The following is a 15402-nucleotide window of genomic DNA, read 5'->3' as shown; positions in this document are numbered from 1 at the left end:
GAGACAGTAGTTCAGAAGAAAAATACTAAGGTAGAGAGGCAAGTGCCTAATGAAGCCCTTTACATGAGCACATCACTCCCTTAGGAAAACATCACCTCCAAATGATATATCTGCACTGTCTTTGCGAAAGCCAAAGGGATGGAACCTATTTGAGGAATCCCTCATATTAAGTGGCTGCAGGGCAGTGCTTTAAACAAGCCTGGTGGGTGAGACACTAGATGAGAAGTCACGAGATCTGGGTTCTATTCCCAGCTGTGCCAAAATCTTGCAGTAAGACCTTGGGAAAATCATGTAATCTCTCTTTTGACAATCTTGGCCTATGTATATACCCTGCTGTACCACTGTGTAACAGAATCTGCTGGTAGCCTCGTGGCCACAATTTCATTTTCAACAAGAACAGCCTTGGGAGGGCGAGGGAGTCACGAAAAATAGAGTGTTGACAGCAGGCCCCAATTTTTCAGTTTCTTGTCATCACGAGAGTCAGTTACATCTTTATGAGCTGCAAAATCAGTATGGTAGCATTTTATACCCACTTAGCACACACAGATGACCACACAAGGCGAAAGGCAATGGATAATCAGTAAGACTGCGAGTTTGTCATGGAGGTCATGGATTCCGTGACTTTCCGTGACTTCTGCAGTGGCCAGTGTGTCTGGCTGAGGGACAGCTCAGGCAGTCCCTGCACCAGGCACACCGGCCACCGTTGGGGCAGTCTCAGGCCTCCGCGCCCCCTACCCTGCTCCCAGCAGCGGCAGCAGAGTTTGGGTGTGGGAGGGGGTTGGTGGCACAGGACAGGGTGAGGCAGGCTCTGGGCGTCGTTTGCGTGGTGGGGCTCCTCAGAGGTGGCAACAACCCCCTCACTCAGCTGTGATTAAGGGTATTGGCCCAGGGTTAGCAGTGAAAACAGATCTATCCTTAACTGCCCTTGTCCCTACCCCTTAGAGATTCTGGTAAATTCTTCAAGCTATGACAACAGCCGGGATGGGCAAAATAAAGGACAGATGAGTGCGGAATGGAAGATATATAAGAGACGATTAAAGGAGATGAGGAGCTTAGACTTTAAGATCTATTGAAATATATAAAGGCCTCATTGGTGACAAATCAGAAAAAAGGATGACAGACCATTCCAAAAGGCCCATTTGTCTAGCATTATCTTTGCCTAGGGTTTTATGGTGGATTTTTGCCTTGAGCGGGACCATCAAGCTGTGAATATTTGAATAAGGAACATTTAAATTAAGAGACAAAAAGAAATGAGATTGTAAATGTCTCATTAAATCACTTTGCAAGCTCCATGGGAAAAGGGAAGGTACTTTACAAGCTGCCATCAGTTTAAGATACAGAGAAAGAAGCTGGGCAGGTCTACTCAAGGTTTTAAAAACTTCGGTATAGCAGGCAGGACAGAAGCAGGAGGTACCATGTACTGTACACATGAATTACAGCTCAATCTTACCAGCACTTAAGCACTTGCATTGCTTTACTCTGGGGAGCAGTCCAGTACACTTCTATGGGTCTACTCAAGTGAGCAAAGTGACACATGCTTACATAGCTACAGGAATAGGCCTCAGTTTATAGGCCCAAATTTTCAAAAGCGATGATTGATTTTTGAGTGCCTAACTTGAGATACCTTAAAAAGATTTTCAGAAATTGCTGAGCACCTGCCCTCTGAAAATCAGGCCCTCAAGCTGGTCACTCAAACATACTAGTCACTTGAAAATTCTAGCTAAGGGTCCATTTTCCCCTCCCTGCAATTTGTCAGATACTTTGCATGTAATAGAGTTACGTAAGATGGGGTTGTCCCCTAATTACCAATTACCATAAGAACCATCAAGGCAATGGAAATAGGTAACCAGGAAGTAAATGCTGTAAGAAGAGAATACACTCTTAGCCTGGGTGTGGCTGGAGAAAGTAGACATGCCCTCATTGTTATTTTTTGTATGTGGCATGCGTTACAAACCACCAAGCTTAAAAACCATTAGAATTCTGTGAGCAAACAACACACACTCTCTCTTCCTTAAACCGGGAGCCCAATGATGCAATGGAAACTGCCTGCGCAACAAGCGCTTTTTACCCCAGAGGGAAAGGAAGTAAGAGTTCTCTCTCTCTCAGTTCAGAAGTCAGAAGGGTAAGCGGTGCACAGTGATGGAGGCCAAGCACACAGAAGAGCAAAAGAAGAAACATATGGAGAGAAAAAAAAAGAGCCGAGTACACAATTCTCTCATGCACATTAAAGAGAACTATGTGGTGTACCAGTAGAAGGTTTATAAGTATTTGAAGGCTGACTCACAACTGAAAGAAACCATCCCCATGATCTGATTTGTTTTCCAAGTATCAATCCCTCCCTTTTGTTTGCTAATGAATAGTTATATTTCCCCCGTTAGATGTTCTGAGTGAGAGACAGGGCTAAGTATTATATCAAGCCTGCCACTGAACCATATCAGCAGAGTATTAGCATTTGGAGCATTGCACCATCTCTACATATGTTATGCTGCTTAATTTCTCAGCTAAAGGCACTCCAATAATGGGCAGCTCTCTGAAAGAGCTGCTGGAAAAGCTCAGAGGGGATTTTCTGTGTTCATTGCCTGAAAACGAAAATCAAAGGTAGTCCAGAGATGGGTGTGAGATGCCGGCCCTTAGCCATCCCATCCACTTTAACCAAAACAGCCTCCCATTTAAAGAAATGGGAGGTCTTGTTAAAAAAAAAAATAGGGACCAGATTATCACATGATGTAAATCAACTTCACTCCATTGACTTCAGTGGCGTTATGCTGATTTACATCTGCTGAGCATCTGGGCCCAAGATTTCATACAAAACCTAATGCTTCCCTGTAAAATGGCACCTGGTGTCCGACTTTTCTTCAGCCACCTCCTTATGCAGCTTTGGGCTTCCTTGCCCTTCTTTTCCCACTCAGACAGAATGGATATGAAGGCAGAAGAGTGGAGAGAAATGCAATAGGCTCTTACATATTGGTAAAGTCACTCTAAATAGAGTTGGCAAACCTATGCTAGGTATTTTTATTGGCCATCAGTAGTTAAACCAAAGGCATGAGAAAGGTAAGGATGCGAAAGATATTCTCCAGTGATGCTGAATCCACTGATTGTCCCACGAAACAGGAAAAGGATGAGGAAAGAATATCCTTCCAAAATGCTGGTCACAGAGGAAAACTACAGTATCTTCTTCTCATGGTATTATATCACACATCCTTGCACTCACAATCAGACAGCACTGCAATAAGGCAACACGGTCAACATACTGTTGGCTTTGCATGGACAGTCTCCTATTAAGGAGTCATACACAAGGAACTTTGCTGTGCAACAGTTCATTTTACTTCACACAACACAACTGACAGAAGAGCAAGGAATGGATAAGACAAGCTATTTCACAGTGCATACCTCTCTGCTCTTCTGTCAAGAGGAACACACCATATCACTACATGCCACAGATACTATAGACTACAAACCACACCCCAAAACCTTCCCCGCCCACCAGCTGGATGCCAGCCTTCCAGCATCCCGTTTAGCCAACTACTCTCTCTGAACATACTCACTATACCATCCTACGTGTAAGCGTTTGTGGGCTGGTGCACATCACGTGTATATTATAGTTCCTGGGGCAAAATTAGTCTTCTGATAGTAAATGGCAAAAATGCTGTTTTTGTTTGTCTTATGGCCTCTCATTAATCCTTTGATAAATCACTTCTTCCAACTTTCAAAACAGCATTTTCTCTCTCTCTCTCTCTCTCACCCCCCTCTCCCGCACACACCATTTTGTATTTTTAAAATCCTGCCCATTTTACAAGAGCTTCTTCCAGGGAAAGACTTGTTGACTGGTAGATAGGAAGAAATTGAATAGTCATCGCTCACTGCCAAAATCCCCTATAAATAATGTCACACTTTATTTTTTTATATTTATTAAAGTAAATAAATATATAAATCACAGTTCCCATTCTGTTCTCTGGAGGGGACCATAAATTTCAGTGTGTCTGGTTGATTTATTGGTCTTTGGCAACCTTGCTCTGACTTGCATTCTCTCTGTGAGGTCCCAGCAGTAATAAATCTAGTGGTACTGTAGGAATTCACTTGTTTCAATGCAATGCAACCTTCAACCACCACTACCACTCCACCATTTCACACATAAAATTCTTGAAAGAATTTAGCGAACAAAGAGAACGAGCATTGGTTAGAGCCAGGCACTCAGCAAGGAAATGAAAAGCAAGATTCTCCCACACTTCCACAGAAGCAACTGGACATTAGACACAACTGAGGACTTTCTCTATAGGACAGATTATTGTGCAGCAAGCCAGGGTGAGAATCTGTAGCACACCAACACTGTACTGTAATATATTGCATGGACATTGCTACAGAACCGAAAAAGTCCCAGCGTATGGCATGACAGTATCGTATGCCAAGCCACACTCCAGGACTCCCATGTAGACACTTGTGACAGCGCAGTGAGTTACTGCATGTAAGCTAGCACTCTGTAGCTGTAGTTCACGAAAGCTTATGCTCAAATAAATTTGTTAGTCTCTAAGGTGCCACAAGTACTCCTTTTCTTTTGTGAATACAGACTAACACGGCTGCTACTCTGAACTCTGTAGATTGATACACTGACTTGCCGGATAGTAATTTGCTATGTAGACTGGCCCTAAGAGCCACTGCAAACCTCTCAACCTTCCACTGCAAGGGCAAGATGTACCATGTGTCAACTTTGCCTTTCTTAATATAAACACGCGTCTTCGTATACACATAACATGTTCATTTAAAAAAAGAGAAATAAAAAAATCCCTACACAAATTCCCACTGGAAAAAGGAAAAGAACCACAGGGAGAAATAGCAAAGGGATCACAGAAGAATAAATGCCATTTTCTTCCACCATGGGAGGACTAATTTATAAGGGGATACATGATTCTATGCTTGTTTTTTACAATCATGATGATGTGCCACCCTTATTAAGAGAGTGTATTATAAAAACCACCAGTGAAACTATTTGTGCTGATATTGACCAATTTTGTGCTGAGACATTAACATACTAATTAGAACATTTTCTGCTTAGTGGTCCCATACTCCTTTCATTTTCCTTTTAGTGTCTTGGTGCAAATATGAATGGACCAATAATGATGAGCCAGGCATGGCACCTAACTGCAGAATCATTAATGTTGGTCCACTGAATGATGCTCTTTGAGACAAATAATCACTGCTATATCCTTCCCTCTCACTACCATCTCCTCCCATCTCTTTATTCTCCCCATCCCACTCTTTCCACTGGGAGCTGTAATGGACAGCTGTTTCCGATCCAGCATGGCTCTATTTTGAATGGATAGATGTGCTTTTTCTGTACCTCTGTGATAGAATGTACCGCATGGTGTCCACACCCTATGGTAATAACCTTTGTACAAAGTATGCCTTGTGGGGTATAATTTGAAAACTCATAATTTACTGGTCATTATTGTCCTGGTAAAATGTGTGGAGCAACATTGTATGTGAAGCTATACGATTCCACTGTATGGTGTTATTAACACAACCAAACTGAGGCTAGCAAACAGGTTCGTTTTGAAGGAATGTGTGTTCTGCTTAATTTTCATTTAAGCAGTAAACAGAGTCCTGAAGTAGGAAGGGAAACAAAGGAAACTCAAACAGGTGAGGAAAAAGCAGCAGGGAACATCCTTCTACATAGACCTTGTGTCTCCTGAATCTCAGCTGGAAATGTTTTTCAAGAGGAGGATGCACACTATAAAAAGGAGGGATAAACAGCCCAAGGCATCACCCCATGCCATACCACCTTCCTGCCCCTCACATTCACTGCACCTGAAACGACAAAGGAAGCATTCACTGGATTTCGGGAGAAGGGCCCTGACTGAAGAAATTTGGTCAGTAAGACTGCTGAAAGCATCTGGTGAGAAAACAAACTATGTTAAATTCAAAGCAAAGTTAGACATCAGTTGCATTTTATCTTTATTTTTCTTGTAACCATTTATGACCTTTATGCCTCATTACTTGTGCTCACTTAAAATCTCTTTGTAGTAAATAAAAGTGTTTTATCTAATCCAGTGTGTTTAAATTGAAGGGTCTGAGAAACTCCATTTAGGGTGGCAAGTTGAGTGCATATTATTTCTATTAAAGAAATAATGGACTTTATAAATAAACTTGTATTGTCCAGGAGATGGTGGGCAGTGTAGGACATAAATTTCTGGGGGGGAAATTTAAGACTGAGTGTGTTGGGGTCACCCTGCACTATAAACAAGGCTGGTAAGAGCCAAGGTGTGGCTGGCTAGCTGCAGCATGCACACAGACATAGCTGGGAGTGACTTGCATGCTGGAGGCTCTGTGTGAGTAATTCAGGCTGGAGGCTAGAGCAGCAAAGCATTCTAAAGGGCACCCCAGGCTACAGGGTAGGGGTGATACAGCTAGTCGTTAGTCTGAATTGTGCTCTCGTATGTTGCAATCTCATATTCTGCTTTTGTGTTTAATGTCTTATGTTCAAGAAAAACCCAGTTGATGTTCTCACTTTTAATAAGTCACAACACAAACAGATGAAAAGCCTGAATTTTCAAAAGTGCTAATGATGAGTGCCCATCTTGAAACACCTGAAGAGGACCTGATTTTCAAAGGGTAGATGCTCTATGGTGTCGTAGTTGGGCCCTCAAAAACTGGAACACCCAAAATTGCTAGTCAGTCGGCAAGAACATAATATGCCCCATGGACTATTCATTTATTCTGGTCAGCAACAATAAGATCTTGTTCTTTCCTTATAGATCATGACCCTTGTGCTAAAATGCTAAAAAAGGATGTTCACCTAGGATATGGGTCACTTATGGACAATTATAGTATTGTTATGTTTTACTTCAGTGCCTTGAAATAAATAGAAATAGTGCCCTGAAGAAGCTTCTCTTTCATCACATTTCATCCAGTCACATTCAACTGAAGACCTTGAGACTCAATTGGAACAGTTCATGACATCTCACCCCTAAATACAGTGACCCTTCAAGGGTAAAATATCCATATTACAATTGCCCTCCGTTCAGTTTCTCCCTATAATTCCTGAGGCAAGAGGCCAAGTTGGTGATTTTTCCTCAAAGTCACCTTTTTCACTAGGCTGCAGCATGCTCTGATCATTTAGCCAGAGAGCTCCAAAATTCACAGGATGACTCACAGAGCATAAATGCCTAAAAGTGAACTGTTGTGACAACTGGGCCTACAAATTTACCCAAATTGTGACCGAGCCTGTAACAAGCATGTACAAGTTTATAAGATTTTACAATAACCCATGACAACAAATATTGATGGGAAAAGATACAAAAGGGAGCCAGAATAACCAAATTAGTCTAAACGAAAAGGCCAACTTAATACGATTCAAGGACTGTGCTGCAATTATGCTTGTTTAAAACAGGAGATGTTGAGCCAGAAGTTAATGAGCCAAAATTGGTAGATATTAGGCCTGATCAGTAGACAAAATAATAAGGGATGGGCTATTCCACCCATCGCTCCCTTTTTAGGTCCTTAAAAGAATAGACTGGAGAAGCGGGGGTGGGGGGAAGAATATGAAAGAACAAAAAGAAAAGACAGGAAGAAAGAACAGACAAAGGCTATTGGTATTAGCTTCACCATCACGGCTGCCACTCTCACTGTTTCCTGCGACTCCGGGCCTTCTTCATACTGATCCTGAGAGGTGATCAAGAGGGGCCAGAGAGAGAGAGAGAGAGAGAGAGAGAGACCAACCCAGATGACAGGTTTCAGAGTAGCAGCCGTGTTAGTCTGTATTCGCAAAAAGAAAAGGAGTACTTGTGGCACCTTAGAGACTAACAAATTTATTAGAGCATAAGCTTTCGTGAGCTACAGCTCACTTCATCGGATGCATTTGGTGGAAAAAACAGAGGAGAGATTTATATACACACACAGAGAACATGAAGCAATGGGTTTATCATACACACTGTAAGGAGAGTGATCACTTAAGATAAGCCATCACCAGCAGAAGGGGGGGGAAAGGAGGAAAACTTTTCATGGTGACAAGCAAGGTAGGCTAATTCCAGCAGTTAACAAGAGTATCAGAGGAACAGTGGGGGGTGGGGTTGGGGGGAGAAATACTATGGGGAAATAGTTTTACTTTGTGTAATGACTCATCCATTCCCAGTCTCTATTCAAGCCTAAGTTAATTGTATCCAGTTTGCAAATTAATTCCAATTCAGCAGTCTCTCATTGGAGTCTGTTTTTGAAGCTTTTTTGTTGAAGTATAGCCACTCTTAGGTCTGTAATCGAGTGACCAGAGAGAGTGTTCTCCAACTGGTTTTTGAATGTTATAATTCTTGACGTCTGATTTGTGTCCATTCATTCTTTTACGTAGAGACTGTCCAGTTTGGCCAATGTACATGGCAGAGGGGCATTGCTGGCACATGATGGCATATCACATTGGTAGATGTGCAGGTGAACGAGCCTCTGATAGTGTGGCTGATGTGATTAGGCCCTATGATGGTATCCCCTGAATAGATATGTGGACAGAGTTGGCAACGGGCTTTGTTGCAAGGATAGGTTCCTGGGTTAGTGGTTCTGTTGTGTGGTGTGTGGTTGCTGGTGAGTATTTGCTTCAGATTGGGGGGCTGTCTGTAAGCAAGGACTGGCCTGTCTCCCAAGATCTGTGAGAGTGATGGGTCGTCCTTCAGGATAGGTTGTAGATCCTTGATGATGCATTGGAGAGGTTTTAGTTGGGGGCTGAAGGTGATGGCTAGTGGCGTTCTGTTATTTTCTTTGTTGGGCCTGTCCTGTAGTAGGTGACTTCTGGGTACTCTTCTGGCTCTGTCAATCTGTTTCTTCACTTCAGCAGGTGGGTATTGTAGTTGTAGGAATGCATGATAGAGATCTTGTAGGTGTTTGTCTGTCTGAGGGGTTGGAGCAAATGCGGTTATATCGTAGCGCTTGGCTGTAGACAATGGATCGAATGTATCATCTGGATGAAAGCTAGAGGCATGTAGGTAGGAATAGCGGTCAGTAGGTTTCCGATATAGGGTGGTGTTTATGTGACCATCGCTTATTAGCACCGTAGTGTCCAGGAAGTGGATCTCTTGTGTGGACTGGTCCAGGCTGAGGTTGATGGTGGGATGGAAATTGTTGAAATCATGGTGGAATTCCTCAAGGGCTTCTTTTCCATGGGTCCAGATGTCGTCAATGTAGCGCAAGTAGAGTAGGGGCATTAGGGGACGAGAGCTGAGGAAGCGTTGTTCTAAGTTGGACATAAAAATGTTGGCATACTGTAGGGCCATGCGGGTACCCATCACAGTGCCGCTGATTTGAAGGTATACATTGTCTCCAAATGTGAAATAGTTATGGGTGAGGACAAAGTCACAAAGTTCAGCCACCAGGTTAGTCGTGACAGTATCGGGGATACTGTTCCTGACGGCTTGTAGTCCATCTTTGTGTGGAATGTTGGTGTAGAGGGCTTCTACATCCATAGTGGCTAGGATGGTGTTTTTACATACATCAACTTATTTTAGCAAAAGAGAGCTAGGAACACGCGTAAGTCGATGATTTATTTAATTAAAATATCTCTTCCCTGCCCACCGCTGTCTTCTTCGAACAAGTCTTCAGTCCTCTTCTTACACTGCCCTGCGCTGGCCCAAATGACCTACCCACAGCTTCCAGGGGTGCCACTTCATGCCCAAGGGGTTATGAGGAGCAGCTGGGAGTGCAAACCTTAAGAGCAGAAGGAGAAGATGCCATTTGTCTAGAAAACCAGGCAGAAATCGGATGTCAGCCAAGAAAATAAACTGACTTCTGCCAATAGGTTCTTTTATTAAACATAAAAACACAAAAAAGCAGATTGTCTGCCTGAAAAATGAACAGGTGTGGACTCTACTTAAAACCTATTTTGAAGTATGGCCTGGGTTCAAGAGCAAACACAGATGAACGCTGAACCATAAAAAACACAACATCATCATCAATTATACAAATCATAATTACTTCTAGTCGTGAGCTCTGGCTTTCAGTTCCAGCTAGACACAGGGAGAGACAAAAGTATGCTGCAGTGATGCATATAAAGTGCACCGTATACACTGATAGGCTGCATGTAGATGCTAAACTTCAAGGATCCCAAGAATCTTAATTTACATGTCAACAAAGACAAAGGTGCAAGTCTAAGTCCTCCATATTATTTCTCCTTTTAAAGGGGGAATATTTGCTTTTGTGTTGGCGGAGGGGGTGATTTTCAAGCGTGGGGCCCTTATGAGGGTATCCATGCATCATATCTATGCTTAGATTAGCACCATGGACGTTTACACGCCAGAGTGCTGATCTAAATGTCCACAGGCAAATGTTGAGTGTCCTATTAAGATGACCACGTTGAAAAACGGGGCTCCCAGTGATAAATGGCAGTGGGAGAGGGATCTTTTCATCCTTAATCTTAATCTGTGCTGCTGGGAAATTAAAATCCTAGTAAAGCAAGGGCTGTGCAGTGAAGACCAGCAGGCACTGAATCTGTTCAGCCACTAAGGGTCACTGTTGATTCACTTAGCTGAGAAGCCTGTCTGGGAGAAGGGCTTCTGATTAAAACAAATAGTAGTTTTCAGTATAGAACTGGCTGCTGGTCTCTAACATCGATCTCCCCAGCCATGGCAGGCACATATGTGAAATACAGCTGGCCCCAGAAAGCGGGCACTAAGCAGGCTGTCTGTAGTCATATGGAGGCTGAATGGAGATTAAAACCTTTTCCCAGTTCTTGCACTCCACCCCAAAACTAAGTCTCAGCTGGTGCCAATCAGTCCCAGCAGTAAATCCGCAGGACACCAGCTGAGGATCTAATCTCTCATCCCCATGTCCTGAACTGGCCATTAGCAACCCGAGTCTGGGCTCATAAAACACGCTTCTGACTTTGCCTCTCTCAGAAGGCCACAGAGGGGGCTGCAGCAGTGGCATGGGATTCTCATCCTTCTGGCCATCTGATCAGGAAAGCACGTTGATTCGCTCTTGAGAACAGCCTGTTTGCTGCTTTCAGACTATTTTCTTTATATAGCTCTCAAAGCTCCCCCTGCTGGGCTACTGTTGACTGGCCTAATATCTCAGTCAAGCCCTCTGTTTATTGCTTCAAAAAGAACTACACCCATGTGTAGCGGGGTCGACACCCGCTCGGGCCCAGAGTGGTTTAAGATAGCCCCAAACAGAGCCAGTGGGCCTTATAAAAGCCAGAACCCTAGCGAGAGAGAGAGAATGGCCTGGCTGCAGGGGCTTAACCAAGGACCTAGTTTGGAGCAGGACTGGGGAAAGGCCAAAGGAGCCTGGGAGCTCCGGCCTAGGAAAGCCCCAGGCTGCGGGCCTGGTAAGGTCTATTAGGTATGGGCAGTGATGAGCTGCCAAAATCTTAACTGGTTCCCTCCTCACCCCACTAGGGGGTCGTTGCCCACCCCCGCCCTCCGGGACTCCTGCCCCATCCAACCCACCGCGTTCCTTGATGCCCCCCCCCAGATCCCTGCCCGGTTCCGACTGCCCCCAGAACCGGGCAGGAGGGTCTCATGGGCCACCATAGTGGGTGCCCACCCCACCCCTAAGAGCCAGAGGCACCTGCCAGGGGGCGAGGTGGGGAGTCCCGGCGGTGCTTACCTGGGGCAGCTCCCTCTGGCTCCTAGGGGTGGGGGAGCGTAGCTGGGGGGGAGCAGGGGGAGCAGCCGCTCCTCTCACACTGATCACATCAAAAGTGGTGCCTCAGGCGCCGACTCCCTGGGTGCTCTGGGGCTGGAGCACCCACAGGGAAAATTTGCCAGTTTGGAGCACCCGTGGAGTCGGTGCCTAAGGCGCCACTTTGGGCCGGTTAAATTAAGAAGCCCTTTTAGAACCAGTTCTCCCTCGCAGAACAACCGGTTCTAAAAGGGCTTCTAAATTTAACAACCGGTTCTAGCAAACTGGCTCCAGCTCACCACTGGGTACGGGATTTCATGGGCAGCCAAGGGTAGGCAGAGGAAGCAGATCCAAACCCAACCTTGCCTGTGATGAGTGGCTCATACTGCAGTCTGCCCCAGGGCGCGGGGGCTAGCTGGTGACTGGCAGGAGCCTACAACTGAGGCGAGGTAGGCATAGTGGGTGGGGGAGACCCAGAACTGTGGGGTACTGCCAGGGGCACCGGGGTCCTGGGAGGGACACAGGAGCCAGCAGCAAGGTGAGACACTGGCCTGAAAAGGGTGCTGCGGAGGCTGGAATGCTAATTCCCTGAGACGACCAGCAGGAGGCACCACCGCTGAGTCTGCCCCCAGTTACAACTTGTCATCACCTTATATAACTTAAGGGAAAAAAAGAAATTTTGTGTCCTTACGCAAAAATCACTTTATGCCTCTGTGCCAGAGGCTATGTCTACACTACAGACCTTACAGCAGCAGAGCTGAACCGCTGTAGCTGCATCATTGTAAGGTCTCCTGTGTAACCACTCTCCTGCCAGCATCATTAAACCACCCCCGGTGCTGACATAGCACTGTCCACACAGGCGCTTTTGTCGATTAAACTTACATCGGTCAGGGGTGCGGGTTTTTTTTTTCACACCCTTGGCCAAGAAAAGTGCTTTCATTTGCCAATGAAAGTGCTAATGTAGACAAAGCCTCAGTTTCCCAACCTGTAAAGAGGAGTGGCGGCAATAACTGGTGTTTATAGGTTTAGTGCTAATAACTAAGTTAGTGATGTCAGAGCAGTGCGTCACATCTTATGGATGCTTGTGAATTTAGGTTTATAAATGGAAGTGGAAACTGGAAATGGACCAGAAATATGCAGTGAGGGAAGAGAATAAAGGGCCCAGAGCAGAGAAATACAATGAGGTCCAGAATGGTGAGGGGTGGAAGAAGAGATACAGACTGGGGAAGAGGATTAGTTTTTAATCATTCTATCTAGATTCTTCTGTGGACTCCATCTCCATAACAGCTTAATGCCTCCCTAAACTCCGCTGAGGTATGATCACTATTTTACATAAAGGGAACACAGGCACAGAAATCATGGACTTGCCAGAGCCACCCAGGGCATTTGTGGGATAGCCAGGAATTGAACTTAAGTCTCCTGAGTCATAATCCAATGCCTTAATTACAAGACCAGCTATCTCTCTATTACATTTGGCACTAGTAGCAGGTCCGCCCTGACCACTGTATGAGACAGGGGTCCTGTGAAAAAAAATACTATGGGTATGTCTACACTACGAAATTAGGTCAATTTTATAGAAGTCTATTTTTAGAAATTGATTTTATACAGTCGATTGTGTATTTCCCCACTAAGTGCATTAAGTCGGCAGAGTGCATCCTCACTACTGTGGCTAGCATCAACTCACGGAGCACTGCACTGTGGGTAGCTATCCCATAGTTCCTGCAGTCTCCACTGCCCATTGGAATTCTGGGTTAAGCTCCCAATGCCTGATGGGGCAAAAACATTGTCGTGGGTGGTTTTGGGTACCTATCGTCAGTCTTCCCTCCGTGAAAGCAATGGCAGAGAACCATTCTGCGCTTTTTTTCCGGAGTTACCCGTGCAGACGCCATAACACGGCAAGCATGGAGCCCGCTCAGCTCACCGCTGCTGTTGCAAGCCTTGTAAACACCTCGCGCATTATACTGCAGTATGTGCAGAACCTGGCTAAGAGACAGCAGCACGAGGATAATTGTGAGGAGGACATGGACACAGAAATTCCTGAAAGCACGGGATGTGGCAATTGGAACATCCTGGCAGCAGTGGGGTTGGTTGATACAGTGCAATGCCGATTCTGGGCCCGGTAAACAAGCACAGACTGCTGGGACCATACAGTCTTGTGGGTATGGGATGATTCCTTGTGGCTGTGAAACTTTCGCATGCATAAGGCCACTTTCCTGGAACTCTGGGAGTTGCTTTCCCCCACCCTGAAGCGCAGGAATACCAAGATGAGAGCTGCCCTGACAGTTGAGAAGCGAGTGCCAATAGCCCTGTGGAAGCTTGCAACGCCTGACTGCTACCGGTCAGTCAGGAATCAATTGGGAATGGGCAAATCTACTGTGGGGACTGCTGTGATCCAAGCAGCCAATGCAATCACTGACATTCTGCTATCAAGGGTAGTGACTCTGGGAAATGTACAGGTCACAGTGGATGGCTTTGCTGCAATCGGTTTCCCTAACTGTGGTGGGGCAATAGACGGAATGCATATCCCTATCTTGGCACCGGACCACCTTGCCAACCAGTATATAAACCACAAGGGGTACTTCTCAATGGTGCTGCAAGCACTGGTGGATCACAAGGGACATCCCACCGACATCAAAGTGGGATGGCCGGGAAAGGTGCATGATGCTCAAATCTTTAAGAACTCCAGGCTGTTTGAGCAGCTGCAAGAAGGGACTTACTTCCCAGACCAGAAAATTACTGTTGGGGATATTGAAATGCCTGTAGCTATCCTTGGGGACACAGCCTAGTCCTTGCTCCTATGGCTGATGAAGCCATAAACAGGCAGCCTGGACAGTAGTAAGGAGCAGTTCAACTGTAGGCTGAGCAAGTGCAGAATGGTGGTAGAATGTGCCTTTGGACATTTAAAAGCTCACTGGCGCTGTTTGCTGACAAGGTTAGACCTCAGTGCAACCAATATTCCCATTCTTATTACTGCTTGCTGTGTGCTCCATAATATCTGTGAGAGTAAGGGGGAGACGTTTATGGCGGGGTGGGAGGTTTAGGGAAATCGCCTGACGTCCGATTTTGAATAGCCAGATACCAGGGCAATTGAAAGAGCACAGGTAGGCGCACTGCACATCAGAGAGGCTTTGAAAACCAGTTTCATGACTGGCCAGGCTACAGTGTGACAGTTGTGTGTTTTTCTCCTTGATGCAAACCCGCCCCTTTGCTGATTTTAATTCCCTGCAAGCAAACCACCCTCCCCCTTCCATCACAATTGGCAAAGGAAATAAAGTCACTATTGTCTTGAAACCATGCATTCTTTATTAATTTAAAAAAAGGGGGGGAGGGAGATAACTGATAAGGAAGTCCAGCTGGGGTAGGGTAGGGTGGGGTGGGGGAGGAGGGAAGGATAAGGGCACATTGCTTTTTGTAGCCACACTACAAATCAAACTGTTTGAACTACAGTCTTCTGTTGCTTGGGCCATCCTCTGGAGTGGAGTGGCTGAGTGCCCGGAGCCTCATCCCCGGCGTTCTTGGGCGTCTGGGTGAGGAGGATATGGAACTTGGGGAGGAGGGCAGGCGGTTGTACAGTGGATGCAGCGGCGGTCTGTGCTCTTGTTGGCTTTCCTGCCGCTCCACCAGATGACTGAGCATGTCCGTTTGCTCCCCCATTAGCCGAAGCATTGCATCCTGCCTCTTCTCATCACGCTCACTTAATGTTTTCCTGGACTCTGCCACTGAATGCCTCCATGCATTCAGCTGTGCCTCATCAGTGTGGGAGGACTGCATGAACTCAGAAAACATGTCATTGTGAGTGCATTTTTTTCG

General features: G+C 45.5%; 1 protein-coding gene across 2 annotated transcripts in view; it reads right to left on the bottom strand.

Annotated features, from left to right (window-relative positions):
* Positions 1–15402, bottom strand: part of TSPAN4 (tetraspanin 4) — a 711838-nt gene that overhangs the window by 524382 nt on the left and 172054 nt on the right. The gene's annotated exons all lie outside the window — the stretch shown is intronic.

This window comes from Dermochelys coriacea, chromosome 6 (genome assembly GCF_009764565.3).
Source record: "Dermochelys coriacea isolate rDerCor1 chromosome 6, rDerCor1.pri.v4, whole genome shotgun sequence".
Classification (NCBI taxonomy): domain Eukaryota; kingdom Metazoa; phylum Chordata; order Testudines; family Dermochelyidae; genus Dermochelys; species Dermochelys coriacea.
The sequence above is the reverse complement of the archived record's forward strand: the minus strand, read 5'-3'. Positions and strand labels throughout refer to the sequence as shown.